We start from the raw sequence: 12511 nt of genomic DNA, 5'->3' as shown, positions 1-12511 counted from the left end.
CCTAGGAAACAAATCCATATGGTCTGCGATTCTTTTCTCAGGCTCTTTACCCTCCTGAAGTCATAAATGTCGTGGGCTTTTTAGCACCGGGGAATTGGGAGTGGGGAGGGCCCCACAGGCTAAGGTTTCTCTACTGTAGCAGGGTCCAGAATCTGGGATTTCAGCGCCAGGGTCTACACCCCCACCCCAGACCCTGGCTCTCTCTACGCCTGGCACACAGCCTCCATCCCCCCACCCACGCAAACCTCCCTTCTCCCTCAGGCCTCTCCACCCTCTTCCCCAACTCCACAATCACCCCCCACCCTGCAGTCCAGGCCCTTTCCCCTCCACCCTGTGGCCCAAATACATCTCCTTTCATCTGTCCTTCAGCCTTTTCCTGCACTGACATAAGCCCACAACCTTTCATCAATCTTTTCTCATTGTGTGATCTTTCTTCACGACCAGGCTGGAAGTTGATCAGAGACAAAATGTATGTCTTTTCCATCAACTTGGCGAGGGGTAGACTTTAAAGTAGCCCCAAGCAAACTTCACCTGCTGTATAGGAGGCTTCCAAAGCTGACAGAAAGGACCTGGAGGACTTTATATCTATGTAGACACCTCTCAGTGTAGGAAAAGGTGGAACCTGGAATGGGAGTGGTGGACCCCTCCAGGCTGTGTATTTCCTGGCCTGAACATTTCTGCAGGACCAGGGAGATGCAGGGTTCTGCATTAAAACAAGGAAGGCTTAGTGACTGAGTGATTGCCAAACAAGAATGCTTGCTTCTTAGAACATCCCAGCTTTGGAAATCTAGTTCACAGTGTCTTGCCCCTAAGACCCTCTGCCCCCATTATGGGGATTGTGAGAACAACCCAGAGTACTGTGGTCCTTTGGTGTCCAGAGAGAATTGATTCCAGGATTCCTCTGGAAACAACTCCTCGACTCCGCCCCCACAGGTGTTCTTGGTCTTTCAATGGAAAAATAAAGTATTTACCTATACCCACCCTGCATACTTTAAATCCCCTCCAAATAACTTACAATACCAATGAACTATTGTGTAAACGGTTGCTATCCTGTATTGCTTGGAGAATGACAAGGAATTCTGTATTTTAATACAGATGCAATTTTAAAAGAGTTAGTGTGTGTGTGTGGGGGGGGAGGTGCGCGCACCTGTGCATACTCATGGCACTTTGGGAGTGCGGAAGTCACAGGACAATCTCCAGAAGTTGGTTCTTTCTTTTGTTTTGAGGCAGGATTTACTACACTGCCTCATGTGAGTTTCCAGAGGATTCTCCTGCCTCACCCTCGCTGTAGGAGTGCTAGAGTTATAGATTCAAACCACACAGAATCCAGGTTCCCAGTTTGTTAACATAGGTTGCAGGGATTGGACCTAAGTCCACACATGCTTTCCTTCACTGGGGTGTTCCGCTGGCTGGCACTCTTTGCTGTGAGCTTCCAGTCCACCGTTTGTTGAATTTGTGCCCGCAGAAACCACAGATATGGAAAGCTGACTGACTGGACTTAGAGACCTAAGGTCTCAAAGACGGCTCCACCTCTGCTGTGCAGCCATTGGGTGATCTTGGGAGAAGCTTCTTTGAGCCTCAGTTTCCTTGTGTACATTTGGGGTGACTGTACAAACTTGTTCATCAGCACAGGCCAATTAGTAAGAGCCCACCCGTTCTCAAGGAGCCTGTGGCCCAGGTGAGACATGGAGGGTCATCACTGAAACTCTAAAGGGGGTTGAAGGATGCTCCTGCAGGGAGCCACCCAACAGACAGACAAGTGTGTCTGCTTTCTACACTTCAGCGAGGTCAGCCCCAGCCCAGCTCAGACCTCAGAGAGGGATCTCTCTCTCTCTCTCTCTCTCTCTCTCTCTCTCTCTCTCTCTCTCTCTCTCACACACACACACACACACACACACACACACACACCTCCCCTGACTCACACCCTTCTCCCAGCTCCTGCCTGGGAGAGAGAGGCCCAGGCTGCATCTGCTTAAGAAAGTGATGCCTGTGGGTGGCTTCTCCTTCTCCGTGTCAGCCAAGAACGGGGGAAGGAACAAACTGCTGGCCTTGCTGGAGCCTGAGGGACAGTCAGGAGTAGCTTTTGCCAAACTGTGTCAGGCTGGATTAAGTCAAGGGGCTGGCCAGGTTACAGTGTTTCCCTCTGCTCTCCTACTTTGTCTGTCTCGCACGGTTGGGGGTCTGGGTTGGGGGTCTGGGTTGGGGGTCTGGGTCCTCCTTGAGAGGCAATGTGGTCCTTTTGGTTATGAGACTGTGAGTAGTTGACCAAGTAGGTGGGTGGGAACAGGCTGGGCTCCCTCTTGGTGGAAGAGAACCTCACAGCCATCCCAGGGTTCTGGGCACTTACTCAGGAGGGTGGGCCTCGGGTGAGTAGTGGCCGTGGAAAGGGTCTCAGAATTGAGTTGGTTTATAATTTTTAAAGATTTGCTTGCTTGCTTGCTTGCTTGCTTGTTTATGTACTTTGAGACAGTGTCTCACTATGCAGCCCTGGCTATCTTGGAACTCACTCTGTAGACCAGGCTGGCCTCAAACGCTCAGAGATCCTCCTACCTCTGCTTCTTGAGTGCTGGGACTAAAGGTGTGCGCCACCAACACCCGGCTTTTGATTGTTTGTATTTTTTATTATTTTAAATTATGTGTAAATACCTGCGCATGCATGCTCACTGCCCACAGAAGCTCGGGCCTGGAGCTAGAGCTAAAGCAGTTGTGAGCTACCTGACATGGGTGCCAGGACTCGAACTCAGGTCCTCTAGGTGAGCAGTACATGCTCTTAACCACTGAGCCATCGCTCCAGCCTCAGCTTATAATGTTTTCAAATAGATAAACCAAGGTCCCAAAATTGAATGCAAAGGACTGAGGTGTTTGTTCTGAGGCGATGTGACATTGAGACCTGGGTGGACGGGCACAAGGATGCAGCTGGTGCCAGGTAACTGAGAACAGCCCCTGTGGGCGGGCAGCAGATTGCTGTTAAGGCCCCATGCAGGGAAGGGCAGGATGTGCTGGAGATGGCTAGACTGAGGGAGGAGTGGGAGGGGTACAACTCACCCAGTCAGGCTGCCTGACAGGCCTAAGAAGGACAGGATGGGAGATAGGCTGGAAAGGCAGGGTGAGGTTCCTGGTGGGGGGATGGGCAACCTCTAATACCAGGATAGGAGAGACAGTGACTCAAGGATAATTTGATATAATTATATTCATAAATATAATTTAACAGGCTTGTGCTAGATTCAGCCTCATGCATGCAGTATTAACATTAAGTAGCACAGCAAATTGCCCAGTTAGTAACTAATTATCCCCATTTTACAGCTTAGGGAATAAGAGCTCAGATAGGATTTGGGACCCATTTCCCCCAGACTCCATAACTAGTAAGTGATAAGGCCTGGCTTTGAGTCCAAGAGTGTGTGGCTCTAAAGCTAATTTTCCTCTTATAACCCAAGGGATGGAATGGAAATAACCAGGAGAAACAGTCTTGGGACTGGTCCAGCAGACAAGCCTGGAGACATCTATTCGGAACATTGTGGAGCTACCTGGTAGGATCCAGCAGAGACTGGTGTATGTGTGTGTGTTGGGGGGTGGGGGGCATTTAAAAGGCAAGATTTCTAGCCAGGCAAGATGGATCATGCCTATAATCCCAGAATTTAGGAATTAGAAGAGAAGGATCATTAGGAGTTAGTGGCTAGCCTGGGCTACATAGTGAGTTCTAGGCCATCCTGGGCTACAAAGTGAGACTCTGTTTGTACAAAAACAGAACAGAGCTAGAGAGATGGCTCCATGGTTAAGGGCATTTGTGCTAGTCTGACAGGGGACCTGGGTTCAGTGCCTAACACCCACATGGTGGCTCACAACCATCTGTAACTCCAGTTCCAGAAGGTTCTAGCACTCCTTTCTGGCCTCTGAGGGCATGAGGCAAGCACACCGTGCACATGCAAGCAAAGCATTCATACACATAAAAGCGAAAATGAATCTAAGAGACGGGGATGAAGATCAACTTCTCTGGATAGACAGGTGGCGAGGCAGCTGAAGATGGACGGAGTGGTCCAGGCAGGGTGCCCAGAGCAGGGACACATCTGCAGCATGAGCCTATCTTCTGGCCCTGCCCCCCAGGGCTGCCCCAGATGGCTCTATGCCAGGTTCCCAGCAGCCCCAGCCTGCTGCAGCTGGGGTGAGAGGCTGGGAACAGAAGAGAGGAGGCTCTGGCACTGGCATCACTGTTCAGACTGCAGGCTCTGAACTGGGATCCCCTTTCTTCTCACCCTGGTGGGATCCAGCTGTCCCTGCCATTCTATGGAAGGGGACAAGAGATGCTGGAAGGGGATTCTTTAGTAACACCCACCAAGTAAGGTTAGTTTATCTTCAATCTCCATCCTAACCTTGAATTCCAGTTCTCACTCCAGTCTTACTGTATCTCCAGACCCACGCCTCACCCCCAGGACCTGTATCTCCATCACACCCACCATCTCTACCTCCCATTTCAGCCTGCTGGTGGCATATGCCACCTGGGATGGGTCCCACTCAGTATAAGGCTCTGTGAGGCAGGTGGGGCTCCCACATGGCCTTGGACAAATCCCTGGCTTTCTGAGATCTTGTCTGTAAAACCAAACTTCTCAAGAAGGGCCAACGAGGTAATTGGACAGAAGGACAGTAGTTGTGACCATGCTTTGAAAGCTTTAATGTGCAGGACCAATATCATCTGATATCATGAAGTAGTGTTTCCCGGGGGCCCTGACAGGCAGTTTTGTCCCCAGGGAGTTTCCAGACCTAACTTGGGACCAGACTCTGAGTTGGTCCACTGATACCTTTCATCCCCTCAGGCTAAGAGAGCAGATCACACCCTCCAAGCCTGGAGAGTAGCTGCCCCTCTGTCTCCATGGAGTGGTTTTGTTAAAGGAAGACTGACTAAATGGCAATACTGACTCCTTGTTGCTCCTTGTTGGGTTTTCCTGGGACAGTCTCGGTACCAGTATGCCAAACAGATTTCCCCACTACCCCCTCCTCTGTTCTTGCTAACCAGGCACCTGGACAGGTGAAGCACTACAGTCTGGCCTAGGTGAGAGCCTCCTTCCATGCCCCCACCCTCGCCTGAGTCACTGTTCTGGGTTTACCAAGCCCTGGGGCTTCTGGCAGCCTCTCTAAAGAGGCATGTGACAGGCCCCAGCCTGACAGGCATGTGACCCTCTCTGGGCACGTGCCCAGCCCATGTGTTGCCCTATGAAGGAACTGGGTGCCCTAAACTGCTGAGGTGGTTTTTCTGGGAACCTACTGTGATTTTGGCCTCCTGCACAGTGCACTGGCTTGTAGCCAGTCTTACACACACACACACACACACACACACACACACACACACACACACGCACATCTGCTTGCTTCTCCAAGTCTCATGGAGGCAGCGTTTTGACAGGAAATCTAGGCTGTAGCTCCTGAGACAGAATCCAATCTCACCGAGACAGGCAACTTCTGTCTCCATTTTGAATAGTCACAGAACTCCTAGAGAGGGGGATGCTGGCTCACACTGGCCGGAGACTGAGACTGAGGCAGTAAGAGCAGGATCCCGGGGGCTTCAGACAGCCTCTTTTATAGCTGTGTGTAGACACCCTTGAAGCTGTGGCATTGCTGAGGCTGCCACAGTTGGGGGTTCAAGGTTGCCTAGACATAGACTTAAGGCTCCAGACCATGGGGCCCCCACTTTCCTTTGTTCCTCACAAAGAAAACTTCCTGTTGTTCCTGGAAGGATTTCAGTTTCTCCTTCCCTTCTCAGCACACTTTCTGGGTGTCTTGCTCAGGGGGGCCTCCTGTCTTATCCACCACACTCCGCTCTGACTGCAGTCACCTGTCTCTCGCCTCCCTGACCAGGCCAACCCAGTGCCTTGCCCCTTTCGGATTCCTTCCCTGGAGATCCCTGATACCTCCTGCTCGAACCTCGCTGCTTTCATGGTCCTCAACTCAGATCCAGACCCCTTAACTCACTGACCAAACCTTCCAGAGCATCTGCCTCACCCCTTCACTCTGGTCCTTTAAGCAGGCCTGTCTAACGGTGTTGGGGGGTGAGGGTGGGGGGGCCCTGCACACTCTACAGCCAGCAGAGGGATGATTCATGTGAGGCAAGACAGAAATTCAGTTCAACATGACTTTGTTAGCTGGAGAGGGTCCAAACGTCTAGAGTCTGACCCACGCTGTTTATTTTTTGACATATTTAAGCACAGTACAGCTTTGGGAACAAGTTTCCTTGTGACAGTTAGCACAGCAAAGCTTAAGACAAGACTGCATTGAAACGCCTTCTCAAAGCGCATGCCTTTTGCAGAGTACGTGTGACCTCATCCGTAAGAATGGGTGACTCGGGTGAAACCTGGCGCAACAGATAGTAAAAGATCATCGGGTTTCCAACTACATCACTATAGGTGGAAAACAGGTTCCTTTGGTTGAAGAGAAAAGCCTTCAAGGGTAGCGGTCCTGGTTCCCCTGGTGCTAGCCGAGAGCTCAAGGACCTAATGCCCGCTACATAATGGACTTCTTTCCATCCGGATCTCACCCAGTAGCTGTCAGATGACTCCAAGGTGCTCCTCTTGAAGGCTGGAAATTCCTTGAGCCTGGCATTTCACAAATTCATCTGATCATCACCCCAGGATGGGTCCTCAGGCTTCTCGGAAAGCCTGTTTTGCCTCTCAACTGTCCCGTGTCTGAGCAGCTGTGTCAGCCACTCGGTGGCCCAGGATGGACCCTGGTCTTATCCTGCTGACTGCCCCCTGCCTTGCTGAGTGCCTTCATGCACTGGCACCAAGGCTAGCTGCTTTCCTCTTTGTTTCTTTTGAGACGGGGTCTCACTTGTAGCCTAGGCTGGCGTTGAATCCTCCTGTGCTAGCCTGAGTACTGGCTTATAGAAGTTGCCACTGTGCTGTGCCTGGTTTTATCTTATCTCATCTTACCCACTGCTCCCCCGTCAGTATTGGAGACTGAATACTGGGCCTTATGCATGCTAAACAGCAAAGCTACCACTGATTATATTCCTGGCCACATTACTTCTTTATCTTCTTCAATTTTGTTTGGTTATTCTTTTTTTTTGCTGTTATTGTTTTTATTGGTTGTTTTTGGTTGTGTGTGTGTGTTTGAGACAGAGTCTTACCATATAGCTCTTGCTAATCTGAAACTCATTATGTAGATCAGGCTGGTCTTGAACTCACAGAGATCTGTCTGCCTCTGCTTCCCAAGCACTGGGATTAAAGGCGTGAACCACTATGCCTGGTTAAATTTTGATTACATTCTTTTATTTATGCATTTGTATGTGTATACACATGCATGCATGCATTTGCCACGATATACGAGTGTAAATCAGAAGACAAGGTATAAGAATCAGTCCCCCCCCCGCCCCCCTCCCCCACTATGTAGGTCTCAGGGATCAAGCTCAGTCACCAGCCTGGTGGCAGGTGCCTTCCATGCTGAGCCATTTCACGGGCTCAAAACTCTTCTTATAAGCGCTGCCTGGATTGTTTTTCTTCCTTCCTTCCCACTTAGGTCTCATGTAGAGATTAAACCAGTCTCTTTCCTCCATCCCAGATGACCTCAGTAGCTCCTCATTCGGTCCAAATTCCTCAGACTGTCACCAAGTCACCACTCGCCTGGCCCTGTTCCTCCCTTGTTCTCGTGAGTATTTCTGGGAATGGAACTTAGCCTTCTACTCCTTTTGTCCTGCCTTTGCTTCAGCTGTTTCTGGTCTATGTATTCTCTCCAACCCTTTTCCATCACAATCTAGACCCTATCCAGACTTTTGGGGCTCAGTTCAAGAGGTATTCTGATAGGACCCTCTTGGAGTTTCTCAGGGCTCTAATGCCTGCTGGATGCTCCTGCACCTCAATACCTACATTTCCCCCAGTGAGTCTCTCTCTTTTTAAAAATTTATATTTCTCTGTCTCCCACCCCCACCCCTGCCCTGCTCCCCCCATCTGTGTGTGTGTGTGTGTGTGTGTGTGTGTGTGTACAGGCATATGTGTGCAGGTACTCAAGAAGGCCAGCAGAGGGCATCAGACTTCCTGGAGCTAAAGTTACAGGTAGTTGTAAGCTGCTAGATGCTGAGGCTAGGGACGGAACTTGAGTCCTCTGCAATAGTAGCAAGTGCTCTTAGATCTCAACCCATCTATGTAGTCCTTGATGGTTCCTTCTAGAAATTCACACTGGGTCTACCTGGTGAGGAAGTGGGCGGGGCAAGTGTTGTGGCTGAGTGAGGCTGCATTTGATGTTTTGGGAGACCCTTTCAGCAGTCTTATTTTCTCTCCCCACCCTGCCACGCACATACAACTGCCAGTCCCTTGCTTCAGGTGAGATGACATTCCTGTCCCAGGGATGGAGCACCCAACCTTCTCCTTAGTTCATTTGTGATCACCCTCATGGGTCACAGGGGGATGGGCCAATCAGAACCAAAGACCCCTGGGGACTTTGGTTGGATGTTAGGAACAAAGTAGTCTCTACCCTAGACCTTGAACACAAGGCCTTTAACTCTCCTGACAGCACAAAGGAGAAGGCTACCTGAGGAAGGGGAACAGGAGGTAGAGATGAAGAAACTGGGTCCTGGGGATGTCCTATCCTGGCCTTTTCATTCCTGATGATCATATAAGTTGCCTCACTGGGTTGGTTGGGCTCGCTTCCTGTTGCAACAACACAAATGCTCCTGGCTATTATGTTGAGGAGAAGGGAACTTGAGGCTGGCTTCTGGGCTCTGTCTGGGGAACCCCGAGAGGTCATGGCCTGGACCTCTGCTCCAGCAATGATGAATGGCACCTGAGTTGCCCTGTGCCCCTGGCCTGCACATGCTATGCACAGTGCTGGCATCCAAGGTCTGGGGGAGTAGAATGAGAACCATCTGGACTGCTGATGGAAGCCATCGCCCCAGGGTAGGGCTAGGTCTCTGGAGTGGACGTTGCACCCCAGGCCAAAGGTTTTTGAGGTGGGGTGTCAGGTTCCTTCCTGCTGGATGACTCCAAGGAACCTTATATTCTGAATCACTAGGCTATGGGTCAGGGGAGGGCATTCCTAGGGGTTTTTTTTTCCCTAAGTGAGCCCGGATCCCAGCCCGGATGTGGTCTGAAGGGGGTACCATTGAGTGCCCTGGGAGGGATGAGGGATGAGGACTAGAATGTTCCAGTGTGTTCTTCTGTAATGGTGCCTTTGGGAAATGTTCCTGGCCTCATCTCCTGGACTCCTTGAAGGGCTGGAAAAGGTTGATGCCTAGGTGGGGCATGCTGGGAAATGGGGATTACTTCCTGGGCCTGGGAGTTCTCAGCCTGTATTTGGAGCTTTTGACATGGGCCTGGGTTTGGGCAAATGCTGAGAATGTCTGCTCACTTTGGAGGCGCTGGGCTGAGAGCTGGAGCCCAGGCACAGGCCAGGCAGGGTAGCAGGCAGGTGTCTGGTGTGGCTAGGAAGAGTCAGTGGGAGGAAGGAGCAAGGAACCAAAATGGATAGAAGGCTGAAGAAAGAATTCTCCTTGCCTCTGCTCGTGTCTCCCTGAGTCCAGAAGTCCAGCCGTCTGCCCACCAGCTGCCACAAAGCTGAAGCAGTCTGTTTTGTGTTATCAGAGGAGCTGGTTCTTCTAACCATATGGTCAGCAGACCCTCAGCCACATGATCACCAAAAATGTCTTCTGTTGACCCCAGCTCTGGTCCAGCCCCTTCTTCCCCCTGGGGTTCTATCACAGGCCCAGGGTCCCCCATGGTTCTCTCTGCTGGATGCAAAAGCTCTAGACGTGTTTCAAGTCCTGTCTCATGTTACCCGTTGGCTGACTAAGGGGGGGAGGGGGTCTGAGAGGAACGGGGTGGGGCAGCTGATCCTTTAAAGATGAAGAAATGAGACAGAATGAAATAGAGTCTGAGTTTAGAAGAGAGATGGCTTGGGAGTGTCATAAGGCATACAGGAAGTGAAGACTACAGACTAGGCCCAAGGATGCAGAGGACCCAGGCCCTTAGGGGTGTAAATAATTTGCCCCCAGGACTTGGAGTGAGTCACTACTTTGAAGGTCCAAATCCCTACTGCTGAGCCCTGTACTGCAGTGACCCCGTGCAATCGCCGCTGGCCATTTGTGATCATTGGCATTGACACGTGGCTGGTCTATGAAGTGCAGAAGAAGAAGAAGAAAGACACATAGGAGCTGGGTGTGGTGAAGCACACCTTGATCCCAGCCAGCACTCAGGAGGCAGAGTCAGGAAGATCTCTGTGGCTAAACCAGGGCTAGCCTGGTTTACATAGCAAGCTCCAGGACAGCCAAAACTACAGAGAGAAACCCTGGCTTATAAAAAAAATCAAAAGAGAAAACAACAACAAAAAAAACCAGAAAAACAAACAAACAAACAAACAAACAAAACAAAACCAGGACTGTGATACTTAGTAGGACAAAACTATTCCAAATATTTCATTAACAAGTTTAAATATGGACCACAGGTTGAGACGATGGATATCTGTCGGTGTATATACCATTGGCAGGGTCAGCTGTTTCTTTTGTTTGTGTAAGATGCCCACTGAAAAGCTTCCAAGTCCACATGTGTCACTTGTGTCTGGTGAGTATTGGGCAGAAGGGAATCAATGCTTAGTCTGTGTAAATAAATGAACAGTATGTCCGCTCTACACTAGGTAAGGTGCTGAGCTTGAACCAGTGAGCAAGACCAGAGCCTGCCTCTGGGTTCCTGGAATTTACAGTAATTGAATACTCACTCAGACGGGTGCCTAGTGCAAAGAGGGCTTATGTAGTGTAAAGAAAAATAGGGGCCTACGGGCTCTGAGGCTGGAATCGGGGAAACTTGTTCTGGAGCTGGATATGGTGGCGCAGTCCTGTAATTCCAATGCTCGGAGTGTAGAGGCAAGAGGATCAGAAGTTTAAGGCTACTCTTGATTATATACGGCTGTTCAGACCAGTCTGGGTTATAAGAAACCCTGTCAGAAACAAAACAGATTAAACAAACAGACAAACAACCCCACACAGACAGAGTTGGCGTGGGGGGAGGGGGGACAGCTAATTTGGACCCAGGCAACCAGTCAGGATTCCCTAAAGACTCACTAGACTGAGGTAACTTAGTAAAGAATATTCTAGATAGAACTGCACACACAGAGGCCTTGTGGCTGAAGGAAATTACAAAGTTTCCAGAATTCTGAAACTGCTTTGGAGGTACACAGAGGGTAAGGTCAACTGCTCCATCTAGGCGGTGAGTCTGGGGGGGTCTCGGGAGGGACCTCACACAGCCCCGCAGGACCACAGCATGAGGAAGCTGAGAGTAAAGCTGAACTCCTGAGGTGGAGACAAGAGGGCTGGAGAAGGGCAGAGGTCCACCAAGCCTTTTCCCACAGGGTAGGGAAGGGGTGGGGAGGGTTTCAAGCCCCCCACAGCACTCAGAACATAGTCCAGACCACTTGAGCAGGCTCCACGGGAGCCCAGGCCCTTGTCTGGCCCTCCCTACCTCCCTCCCTTCCTTGCTTTCCCCACTTCTTTTTCTGGACTCCAGGCTGGGCTCTGTTCTCACTCCTTCTGGGCCTGCTAACTCACGCACCCCTAAGGGCCAGCTTCCATGTCCCTTCCCTGACCTTTCTGGGGCTGGTTGGGCTTGACTAGGCCTCCCCTGCTTGCACTCTATATACCAGCCAGGGCTGCCTGCTGCAGCTCTCTGAAGAATGCAGCCACTGACAAGAGGACTGTTTCTTTCCACCAGACAGAATCTGGGTTTCCCACCTTGAGGGTGAAGATGATATTTACTTCATCAGAATGCAAAGTCCCTGAAGATAGCAGATATACTTCCATCTTCACAATAGGAGTTTATTCCTACTAGAGAGTAGGTCCATAATAGGAAGATAAGCCCCCAAGACTGAGACTTTCTCCACCAGACAGGGACTGTCCCTGCCATTATTTTCCTAGTGCCAAGCGTTTCTCCTCTCTACCACGATGTCATCCTTCTTGTCCATCCCATCAGTGGGGGTGAGAAACAAGAAGGCTCCTGTCTTCCTGGTGTCTGACTCTTGGCTGGGCCCCACTGGCCCCACTCCCTTGGCCTGGAAGGCTGGAGGTTTGCTTACTGTTCTTTCTAGAAGAGCAAACCCTTTTTTTGCCTTCCAAGGTGACCACAAACCACTTACTAGAGGACCTGGATGACAGAGCAGTGAGCAGGAGGACCAGTTCTGATTACCTGCCTCACCAGCCTCCGAAGGGGCACAGCTTAGAGCCAGGGGTCCTAGAGTCTCTCTGGCCAGAGATACAAGCGCTCTGGTTAGGATCTTCACAGAGTCTCAAGGGAGGGGCCTGCCTGACTCCTGGCCAGGCCAGCCAGTCTCCTGCTGGGCCATCTGGACCCAGATCCTGTGTGATCTTGTGTATGCTTCTGTGTCTTACAGGCCATGTGGGTGGCTGGGAGCTATGGGGTCATGACCTGGCTCTCCATCAAGCCTCTGGCTCCCCTGTGGTCAGTTTCACTTCTGACATCTGGTCCAGTTCACAGCTGGCTAGTTTCCTGCATGGCAGTTTTTTACTTTCCCTCTCTGAGATCTGGGA

This window comes from Arvicanthis niloticus, chromosome 6, assembly GCF_011762505.2.
Source record: "Arvicanthis niloticus isolate mArvNil1 chromosome 6, mArvNil1.pat.X, whole genome shotgun sequence".
Lineage (NCBI taxonomy): Eukaryota > Metazoa > Chordata > Mammalia > Rodentia > Muridae > Arvicanthis > Arvicanthis niloticus.
The sequence above is the reverse complement of the archived record's forward strand: the minus strand, read 5'-3'. Positions refer to the sequence as shown.